Genomic DNA, 12,248 nt, shown 5'->3' on the forward strand with positions numbered 1-12,248 from the left:
AGAAAGAAATTGCTAATTTTGTGTCGAAATGTCTTCATTGCCAACAAGTCAAAGCCGAACATTAACGACTCGCAGGCTTACTGCAACCCTTACCGATACCGGCGTGGAAATGGGAACATGTCACTATGGATTTCATTGTTTGTTTACCTCGCCCCAGTAAAGGTATGGACTCAATTTGGGTTATTGTTGATAGACTGACTAAATCTGCTCACTTCTTACCTGTCAAAACAATTTATAATGCAGACAAATTGGCAATACTCTATATCGATGAGATTGTTAGATTGCATGGAGTGCCTGTGTCCATTGTTTCTAATAGGGACTCGAAGTTTACGTCGAGATTCTGGCAAAGCCTACAGACAGCATTGGGTACTGAAATGAGACTGAGTAGTGCATACCATCCTCAGACAGATGGCCAGTCAGAAAGAACCATCCAGACTCTGGAGGATTTACTGCGAATGTGTGTTCTTGATTTCCAAGGAAATTGGGAAAGTCATTTACCTTTGACCGAGTTCGCCTACAATAACAATTTTCACTCGAGCATTGGTATGGCGCCTTTCGAGGCTTTATATGGTAAAAAATGTCGATCTCCGATTTGCTGGGCAAAAGTTGGAGATGGGCCTTTGCTTGGGCCCGAAATTGTACATGAAACTACCGAGAAGGTGAAACTAATTCAACAGAGGCTGAAAACCGCACAAAGCCGACAGAAAAGTTATGCAGATGTTCAAAGGCGAGACAGAGAGTACGAAGTAGGTGATCATGTTTTTGTTAAAGTACACCAATGAAAGGCCAAACCCGTTTTGGGGTTAAAGGCAAGTTAGCGCCGAGATATGTCAGACCGTACGAGATTATTGAAAAGATTAATCCGGTGGCGTATCAAGTAATGTTTCCTCCTGAAATGGAGCATATGCATAACGTGTTCCATATTTCAATGTTGAGGGATTACCTCCGGGATCCCTTCCATGTGATTGAGTCTACCCATGTCGTGCTAAGTGACGACTACACTAATGAGGAACGGCCTATTCAAATTGTAAACAAACGGATCAAGAAGTTGAGGAACAAAGAGATTCCGTTAGTGAAAGTTGATTGGCAAAACCATGGTGGCGTATATGCCACTTGGGAAAGGGAAGACGATACAATCAAAAGATATCCTGAACTATTCCCTCTAGATCCAGTGTTCTTCCAAAATGAAGGTAATTCAAGTTTGGAGGACCAAACTCCTTGTAAGGAGGGGAGACTGTGACAACCCTCACCACTAATTAGTGCTAATCTATGATTAAGCATGTTAAGTGACTGATTGACTGAAATTCTGACTGATTGTTTGAGTGTATTAGTTTGAATGCATGTCTATCTGTTCCTCATTGATTTATCTATTCATGTTTTAAGTTTTGAACTGTAAATTGAAGGCCTTATCGGCGACCGAATCCGGAACTGATTAGTATTTTGTGTTAATTAGAATTAATGTTATTTTATGGTAAATTTAGTTGAAATTTGATTTGGTATGATTAAATTGGATTAAATAATGTTAAATTACATTAGTTGGCTTATTTACCAAAATGCCATTAAGTGGACTTTGCTAGACCAATTGTTTAGTCTTGATTTACATGTGTTGGCATCACTTTTCATCATCCTTCTTGAGACCCAAAATTGTAGGAAAGAGTGAGAGAGAAGAAAACTTGGCTTCAATTGAGATTTTACTTGGAGAATTGGAAGATTTTAGGGAACTTGCAAAATTTGAGCTTCTATACCTTGAATTGGAGACTTGAGGTAGGAGACTCACCCTTTTAATTGTGAGTTTAGTTGTATCTTGCATGTTTCATGGAAGTTTGGTGGTTAGAGTTTAGAATTAGTTCAAAATGTTGAATTGAAGCTTAAATCATGCATGCATGTACACATTGTTGAGTTTTGAGGTTGATTTCATAGAAATCCTCACATGCATGTCTTTATTCTAGCCATGGTCCATGAATTCATCATGTTTTTGGAATTTTTGACTCATTTGATTATGTATTGGAAGCTTTGAAGTTGATTAAATTCATGCATGTTACATGTTCATCATGTTCTTGAAGTTTTGTTTGGAAATGGGTTCAATTGAACTACCTTTGGGCTTTGATTTTGCAAATTGATCTTTGAAACATGTCATATTATGAGTTTTAAAGTGTTTTCCAGAAAATTAGTCCAAAAGGATCGAATTTGATGCTTTAAATGTTAAGTTTCATACTTGGAGACAAATCTGGAAATTTCAGATTTTGGATCCACACTTGAGCGTACACTCTGAGTTCATGCAGTCCGCTCGAGCGAGTAAGGTAACGCTCGAGCATGAAATGCGTGTATCCAGTACTTTGCATGTGTTTACAGTCCGCTCGAGTGAGGGAATGCACGCTCGAGCGAGGATTTGTGTCTCACGCTCAAGCGGGGGTCGAGCGCCTGTCGAGCGTGAATTTCATGCATCCAGTACTTTTGTAGTCTGCTCGAGCGAGGAAAGTCACACTTGAGCGGAGCTCCTTTGTCTGCATGTCCACTCGAGCATAGAAAGCCACGCTTGAGCGAGACCCCTATTTTCTGAAAATTTTGAAAAGTGTTTTAAAGTGCATCTTTGCATCCTCATTCCATCCTAGGCATTCCTAGGCCTAGTTTAAGGCATCTTAATGAGGATAATGCTATAGAACCACACCGAGTCAACATGGGGACTAAGTTATTGTTTCCCAAACGTGCAACTTAGTGTGTGTTCATCCTATAACTGTGTAGGGTTGGCATCCGAGGATGCTCACTAGCCTATCTGTAGCCCAGAACTCTGTGAGTAACGATATTGTAAAGATATATTCAATCATGAATATTTTCTGAATGATCACTGTACTGCTTTCTGAAATGATATTTCTTACTGAATGAATGCTTGTCCTATTTGCGAACTGTATTCATGGCATCCATAGCAATTTATTGTTACTGTACTGTACTGCTACTATCACAGAGATCTCTGTTGGTTCCCATGTTTGGAACCACTACTGTTTACTGATATAATGGCCATCAACTGACTGTTCGGTCTGTTAAGACCTACTGTACTGTTTTGCTATGGGATGTACCACATATGACTGCTATGACTGAATGACTGATATACTGTTACAACTGACTATTTTAAATACTGAAAGGACATTCATTCCTAACCTCTTTACGTATATGTTATTCACTGGGCTTTAGCTCACTGTTTATATATATACATATATATGTAGGTGTCCAGGCACCGGATCGAAGCTAGGAGCGTTGGGTTAAACTCCCTTTTTGTCAAGCCAGCCATTGTGCCTCACTGAGAGGTTCTAAGTCCTTCAAGCTAGGGCTTTTTGGGATGTTTTAGATTCATCCTTTCTGTCTCTGTTTTTATATAGACTGACTGTACCTGTACTGTACTGTTCTAATAGGGATTAGGTCCCTGTCCTGGATGATTGTATATGTATGTATATACTGTTTTGATTCTGAATGTGAATATGTATGAAAAGCATTTTTTTTCGCATACAGGCTGTCACAGCTCATTGGACATCTTTCATTACTGTTTTGGCTTCCGCCAGCCCCTGTACTCTGTATTACTGTTATTACTGTTATTACTGTTAAGCAGGCCTTCGGTAATCACGGATTACTGGCCGGTTGTGGTGCAAAATCCATAGGGGCAGGTTTGGGTCGTAACATTGTTACACCCTAAATGATGGTTTATTTTAATTGAAAAGTTTGTGTTTGATTGTTAGTTGTAATTTTTACTTATATTTTATTAGGTGAAAATAGTTTAAATAAGTTGATTATCTAAAAGTTGAATTCTACTATTTTATTATCAGTTTTAACCTATAATAAACTGCAGCAAACAAAACGCAAGGGAGTATTTTGGATTTATTTTTTTAGTATTTTTTTGATTTTTAGTATTAAAAAAATCATTTAAATTCATACAAAAATTATACGTTTACATTCCACTTGACTAGAAAAATGAAAAAAAGTAAAAATAAAATTTTAAAATGTCTACTAAAGATGAAATTTTTGACTTTTTGTACATTAAGAAATAAAATTATTTAAGTATTTTTTTTTCTTAAACAAAATTTAGAGTCCCAACTATCATAGGGGTGAGTTTGGCATCTAATTAAAAAAAAAACACATTTTACCTATAAAACAAAAAGATCATATTTTTATCATTTTTAGTTATTGCTATAATATCTTCATATATTAATTTAGGAAAAATTACCCAAAAATTCCATTTGGGAAAATGTTGCTCTATTTAATCCTGGAAGTTTTCTTTCAAACCAATTAGTCCTTTTATTTATGGTATATTGTGGAGTTTACTTGTTTACCTTTGAATGTTATTTTGGTTGTGATTTTTTCCTAATGTTTGGGTGGGTTGGTTATGGTATGGTGTTAATTTTTCCATAAAGCCAAGAAACTTCTGTTCTCTCTCTAGCCAAGAAACCTCTCCTCTCTCTCTCTCTCTAAAGATATATAACCATCTCTACATCTCTCTCTTTTTTCTCAAGAAACAAACAAACAATGGATCAGAAAGTTCTTCAATCGGAAACCCAAAACAATCACAAACTCGACATATAGTGATTCTGGTTTTAACCCATTACTTATTGCATTCTGGACTCGGGTTGGTTTGGTTTTGAATAGTTATTCATATCTCCTTCCCTTGTCTTCCCCTTTATTTTGGTTATCGGGTTATAGTCGTGTGTTTGAGACAGGTTGGTTGCTTGTTTTTCCAAACCTTTGTTGCCCAGATTTTGGCTCTTCCACTCAAGCGAGCATTCTTGCGCTCGAGCGAGCTTCACAAATTGTGCTCGTCCACTCGAGCGGCAATTCTTGCGCTCGAGCGGGATTTGCCACTTCTCAGTATTTCTTTTGCAGTTCTAAAAATACTTGGAAAGTGCTTTGGACGCTCGAGCATCTAGTCCCACGCTCAAGCAGGGACCTTCGTCTGCAAAACTTCTGGAAATATGTATTTTACGCTCGAGCGCCAACTTTCACACTTGAGTGGAACTTTGTGTCTGACGCTCGAGTGGGGCTTTCCATGCTCGAGCGGACTGCGCATATAACAGTCCGAGAAGATGATATTTTGAGTCACTTTTTCATATATCTCTCTCTAAAACCTTCCAAAAAACTTGTTCTTGAGCCTCTCTCTCTAGAATTAACCTTCTCTCTTAGATTTCATCTAGATCCATTGATGTTTTCACCCTAGTGCCTTTGAGAAAAAGGTAGAGCTCGTCAAGATCTGCATTTTGATCCGAATAGAAGTGAGTTTCGGCGTTCTTGGAATTTCTCTCTTGTTTGACTCATCTTCTTCCTTTGAGGTAAGGATCTTTTCTACACCTTCATATGTTATTTAGCTTAGTTATTTGTATCTCGCATGACAATGATGTGAATTGAGGGTGTTGTGAGCAAACCCAGGGTTTGGGTATATATATGGAAAGAGGGAATGTTGTTAAACATGAAATACATGGATGTGGGTTGTGAGAATGAAATGATGTTAGGTCACAATGGTTGGGAATGATATTTGGGTTGATAATTAGAAAAGGAGAAGTTTTTCCCTAAAATGACTATCATGATTATTTTATAGAGATAATTGAAATTGTCTTTGAAAATGTGAAATTGAGAGAGAGTATTGTTATGAATGGTGGGATAAGTTATGTATTAACTCACTCTTTGGAAATTTGAATAAATTATCTGTCATGAAATTGGATATCTGTTTAGAAATAAATGTATTGGGCTATCGGTAGAGAATAGCTATGATTGTTGTAGACATTGCATGAGGATTAGGTGAATTGAAACTAATCCCTTGTTGTTTATCATTGAATATGACTATGCTTATATACATTGTATATGTATGATTATGTGGGAGTGGAAAGAGGATGTGCTCTAATGTTTGATGTTGTGTTAAATACATTGCATATGTATAAATGATTGTTTGGGAGGAGAAAGGGATGGACTCCATTATAATTAAGTTGGTCGGAGTGTCCTGGGTGAAAGTCTCGAAATTATAAATGGGTGCCTAGCCAGCGGACGAAATATCTGTAAAATGGCAATTGTAGTGCTTGTATAGCCTACATTTATATGGGTCCCATTTGACGGCTGCCCGCAGACGGAATTTCGTGAAGGAAAAGTTTGAAGTGTTCATGCATTGTTGATGTGATTGCAGAACTAATGAGTTGATGTCTTATTTGGATTGTTAAAGAGATAATGAAATTGGTCTATGTAATGAAATGAATGGAAATTGGTACCTTATGATTATATTAACTGTGGATGCGTTTATCACTGACGTTGTGTATGTATAGTGTACTTATACCTTTGCTAAATTTCATATATTGTGCTAGATGATTTCTACTGGGCTATAGCTCACCTTGTTTGGGAATAACATTTTTAGGTGTTAGTGACTTACCTCCACCAAGGCGATAGCTTGGAGGATTATTTTAGGGGCAAGAGCTTCTTTAATTTGAATTGTATATTTTTGTAAAGCCTAGGGCTAAATGTGTATGAGCTAGCCTCCTTTCGTGCAATCAAGTCAAGGCTTGGAAAGATGTAAGCCAATAGGGCATTTAGTTATGTTAAACTCTTCTGTATTATTAACTTTATGTAATGAAATGACTATTTACTCTGATTTATGTTACCTTTAACATATTTTTAGGTTGCATTTATTGTATTATTTTGGGGACGTTACACAACAACTCTCTCGTAATGGATTGTGGAAGCTGCCTCAACGACTCTTTTGAGCTCAAATCCATCGCACGCCAACTTCACTCCGTCATTTCTTCAAGAACCCTCTCTATCCCTCGCTTATTCGATCACCACCACCAGCCACCACTTCCACCGCCGCAACAACCTCCACAACCTATCTCCAAAAAATCCTCAAAATTTTCTTGCTCGTTTCACAAACTTCTTCGATCCATTTTAGGCCCCAAACAAGCGAAAGCAAGATCACAAGACCCATTTTTTGTTATTTTCGACGGGTCAGGCCCGCTTTCGACCATTCCAGAAGGTCGGAGAGTGGCAGCGGCAGCAGAATTTTTTCGGAGTTTAAGTCGATGGTGGCAGCAGCGGTGATAAGAAAATCGGCCTTTGAGTGGTTCACCGCCACCACTTCAAACGGTATTTCATGTGCTTGAAAGACCCAAAAAAAAAACTTTATATTATTGTGTGTTCATATAGTATGTTTCCAATTATGTGTGTTTTTAGAATGTTGTTAATTATTATTTAATGAGTTTTAGTTGATTATAATGGTTTTCAACTTTGGTTTGTGATATGTGAATTTTTTTTTTGGTAAGATTTGTGAATCTTGGTAATTATATATATATATATATAAAGTTTTTTTCTTACATTAATTTTATATAAATTTTTACCAAAGTTGAAATTTTTTTTTTTTTAACCAGAATGATACGGTAGCAACGTTATAATCATTAACAATCATTTTGGTAAATTATTTATTTTCAATTACTAGACCCACAATGCAGTTACGTTACTTTGTACAATTTTTTTGAATATATATTTATTTGTATTATATTACTCAAATTATTTGTATTATATTAATCAAATTATACTTATTTGTATTATATTAGTCAATTTTTTACTTTGTACAATTATCATTTCATGTGCGTTTGTTCAGAACTAAACCTCTCTCTCTCTCTCTCTCTCTCTCTCTCTCTCTCATAGCAACCATTACAGCAGAACCATCATCAAATGAGGCCAACATTTTGGCCTCAGTGAGTTCTCAACCCTCTCTGACTCCAATTATGCCGCCATTGGAGGACTCTGCTGGAAAAGAAAACCATGAGAGCCTCTCACAACCTCAATCTACCAAGAAAACTAGGAAAGCGGGGACAAAAGCAAAACAACAACAACAACAAAATCAATCTTTTGAGAAGGAGTTGCAAGAAATGCAAGAAAAGCTTCAACAGTAGAGGATTGAGAATGAGCCAACTAAGGAGCTATTGAAGGCAAGAGAGGAGACTTTGAAGATAAAGGAGGAGGAGCTTGAAGCAAGGGGAAAAGAGCGAGAAAAGCTTCAGACGGAGCTCAAGAAGTTGTAGAAAATGAAAGAGTTCAAACCCACCGTGGTTCTTTTTTTTTTTTTTTCCCTCTTCAATACGATGTTTGATTGCTGAGAAAATGTAGGGAAAATGAAGGAACTTTAGAAAGGGTAATTTTCCTACATTTTCTCAAAAACTGAACCCAGATTGATGGTTCAGAGTTGATGATTCTTGGTTTAGTTTTCCCTTCTAAATTTTTCTACATTTTCTCGAAAACAGAACAGAGAGAAAGAGCTAGAAAAGAAAGACAAGAAGAAGAAAGGTTGCCGTCAAATGAAAAGGTCACGTCCACCTTATATCCTATGGCTCAAAGATCAATGGAGGAAGAGCATGAAAGAAATGGATCCGTTGAAACCGAAGCAACCAATGCCTGCGTTTTTCGCATTCACAATTGAAGCCATGAAGCTGTTAAAGGAAGAGTAGTATCTTCAGTTGAAAACAAAGTAAATTCAGTAATTTTCTCTATATTTCTCTCTCTTCCCTTCTTCTTCTTCTTCTTCTTCTCTCTCTCTCTCTCTCTCTCTCTCTTTAATCTTTGTCTCTTTGAATTTCTACTGGAAAGAAAAGGATCCGTTGAAATCGAAGCAACCAATGTTTATGTTTTTCATGTTCACAAATGACAGGTTGCGAAGATCACAGGTGAAGAATGGAAGAACATGACAGAGAAACAGAATAAGCCTTATGAAAAGGTTCAATTAACTCTGTCTTTCTCTCTCAATCTCTCTCTCTCTCTCTCTCTCTCTGTGTGTGTGTGTGTCTCTGCAACAGCAATTTCATATGTTGGGAACTTGCAGATTGCAAAGCAAAACAAGGAAAAGTATTTGGAAAAAATGGAGGCTTACAAGCAGAGGAAGGAGGAAGAGTCTGCCAATTTCAAAAAGAAGAGGATGAGATGATGAAAATTCACAAGCAAGAAGCCTTGCAATTATTCAAGAAGAAAGAGAAAACCGATAACATAATCAAGGTTTGGCCTTATAACAATGAATTGTCGATACCTTCTTATGAAGCTTGGCTTTTGTGACTGCTAAATTATGTATGCTCTTGTTACAGAAAACGAAAGAGAATCGCCAGAAGAAGAAGAAGAAGAAGAAGAAGAAGATTGCTGATCCCAACAAACTGAAGAAGCCCGCATCCTCATTCCTTCTATTTAGGTCAGTCATTTTAAAATATGTTATAAGCACCTATATATATACCTAACAATATTAAAAGTAAATACCTAAAATTTTGGTCATTTTATTTTTATTCACAATGATGCTGGAATTGCTAGTAGTCGCGGATTAGCCCTATGGAGGTGAATCAAAGAATTAGTAGACATTAACAGTAACAAAATGTAATGAAATTTGCTTTATATTTTCTTATACTATGTTATTTTTGTTGATAATACAGCAAAAAGGCAAGGAAGAACTTGTTGAAAGAGAGGACAAGAATTAACAACTTTACCTTTAATGCCCTCATTTCAGTGAAATGGAATGTGTGAAATTTAACTGTCTGTTTGGGTAATTCTTTTTTTGAAAATGTAAAAAGAAGTACTTAAAATTTTGGTTTTGTACTTGTAGGAATTGAGTGAAGAAGATAAGCAAACCTAGAATGAAAAAGCTGCAGGAGCAAAGGAGCCAAGATGGAATTGGACGAGTACAACAAATCTGCAGCAACAGAGGAGGAAAACAACAACAACCCACAACAGTGAAAAGCAAGCTTGAATATTGATGAAGGAGGCTCTACTTCTGTCAACGTGTTCAAAACTATTTCTTTTCGTGTAAACATCTGTTAACTACTACTGACCCTCCAGGCATGTTAACATCGTTGATTTTTACTTTTTTTTGGCCATTTGAATGTTGAATCTGTAGTTCGAGATTGAATTAGTATGATGATTCAAAGTTGTTTGCAAAATCAACAAAGTTGTGTTTTCTAAACATTCTAACTTGTATGTTGTATTAATTTGATGATTCAGATCAAAGTAGTTCCCAAATTGATGAAATTGTTTTCCAAACATTCCAACTTGTAAAAGAATCTTCCCAGGAATGTTAAGACTACTATACAACAAAAGCCAAGACAATTCTTTTCGTGTTAACATCTGTTAACTAGTACCTTCCAAGGAATGTTCAAACTATATAACAAAAGCTAAGTCAAATCTTTCCTATGCTTTGGGTCTTTTGCATATATCTAAAGACTTATCAAGATTAAAATTGTAGATTTGCTTTGTTCAATCTGATGCCAAACAAGAAAAACTCACAGCTAAAAACTCATCATTTAGGCTTATAAATTTAGATTTTTCAGTAAGTATATGGACACAGCCATAAAAAAATATGGGTTCCACACTCTGATAATATGCATAACAAGATTATGTTATTTTTCATCGTTTTAATTGTTCGTTTTTCCACTATTTTCTACTATTTTAAATTTGAAATTAACTCAAATTTTTATTTTTTTTCTTAATGTTGCTTTAGAAATTCACTATTTTGAATTTTCTCTAGTATTTCCATTATTTTGAAATTAACTCATTTCTTGTGACTCTTGAAATGGGTGAATTGTGTGGTGAATTTATGAATCTAAATGATGTGAGTTTTTCGATTCCACGTATCTTTAGGAAGAAATAGTTGTGGATGTAGTGGTGGGTGTCCAAACAATTATCATGTAGAGCATTTTTAATGGAGTAGTTAAAATTGTGGGTTAATTAATAAAAAATAATAAAAGTAAAACTCAATTTTGTGTGTTAAGAGCATCTGTAACATTTATTCTTTTTTGTTTTCATCAAATTTGAGTAAAAACTTCATTTGATATCGAGCGTTCTAATAAAAAAATTTCATTTTTCGTCAAACTACCGATTGATCAGGAAGATGTCCAGCTCGTGGATCGGTTAGTGTAAATTTATGGAAACTTTTAAGCTAGTCGTCTAGTATATGATTCTAACGGCTATCTACAATAACAATTTAAATTTGATGATTAAATTTGATGAAACAAAAGAGGAACGTTGGAAAAGTTCTACGTAGAGTTAAAACTTAGATCTTGTGGGTCAAGTTGAAAGCCATTTTTTAGGAATTTCAAATATTTTTCGTAATTAAAATGCTTTACATGGGTATGAAATTAAAAAAAGAAAAAAAGAGAAAAAAATGTTAATGGCATCCCTCTTTCTCATGTTCGCTATAATAGGTGGTATTGAAACAAACTGTTGACACCATTAAATGTAAAAAAATAAATGCAATTAATCGATAAAACAAAGTGTTGACTTATTTAGTTTATTTTATTTTTTAAATGTCATTTTCTTTTTGGAAATTTCAATTGGCATCCATTTTTCTCATGTTCACTATAATAGGTATCGAAAGAAACTGCTGATGCCATTAAATGTAAAAAAATAAATGTAATTAATCAATATAACAAATTGTTGACTTATTTATTTTATTTTTTAAATGTTATTTTTTTGAAGCGAAAATTAAAAATTAAAAATCATCCATTTGAGAATTAACTAGTTTAGTTGGATTTTTTTTTACTTTTTATGACAAGACGGGCAAAAATAAAGAGAATGATATGACAACTTGTATTACTTTTTCGCAAAAAACCAAAGTCCAAAACTTTGGGTTATTTTGGAAAAATAAGTTAAAGAAGAATTTTTTTTAAGGTTCCAATTATTAAGATTTTATAACATAAAAGACATGTAATATTTTTATAGTGATTAGGGTCCCTCAACATTTTTCCAGAGAAATTTTGATCCAGAGAAATTTCAATCTAGAGAAATTTCAAACCAGAGAAATTTTTTGCTCAATTTTCTTTGATTTTCTTTCTTTTGAAATTTCTTTGGGGGTTGAATTTTCTCTAATTTGCTCACAAATTTCTCTGTGATTTGCTCACAATTTTTTTTGTATTCGACTAATTTTCTCTGTGTTTTAACCAAACTGGAGAAAATTATGACTTTTCACAGAGAAAATTTACACAGTCCAGAGAAAAGTCACACAGTTCAGAGAAAATTCAACCCGATTTGCTCACAACAACCAAACACAGTTCAAAAATCAATATCAAATGAAATAAGCAAAGTCGTGAAGAACAATTCGAGAAAGTAATTAATCTTCATACCGATTTCAACGCCAAAGGCCTTGCATCCTGGAGATAATGATGTTTGAGACAAAAAGTCATAGCATAGTCTCACGTGCATACACAACAAGCTGACGACTGTGAAAACCTTCATCGATCTCTCGGAGATTTCCATCTCACAAA

At 35.1% G+C, this 12,248-nt stretch overlaps 2 pseudogenes; one reads left to right on the top strand and one right to left on the bottom strand.

Annotated features, from left to right (window-relative positions):
- The window catches only part of LOC114312371 (transcription factor MYB106 pseudogene), a 190,810-nt pseudogene that overhangs the window by 104,521 nt on the left and 74,041 nt on the right, over positions 1–12,248 (bottom strand).
- Positions 7,038–9,726, top strand: LOC114287980 (high mobility group B protein 6-like; annotated as a pseudogene).

The sequence above is a fragment of the Camellia sinensis genome, chromosome 5, assembly GCF_055761805.1.
Source record: "Camellia sinensis isolate YWXY chromosome 5, ASM5576180v1, whole genome shotgun sequence".
Taxonomy (NCBI): domain Eukaryota; kingdom Viridiplantae; phylum Streptophyta; class Magnoliopsida; order Ericales; family Theaceae; genus Camellia; species Camellia sinensis.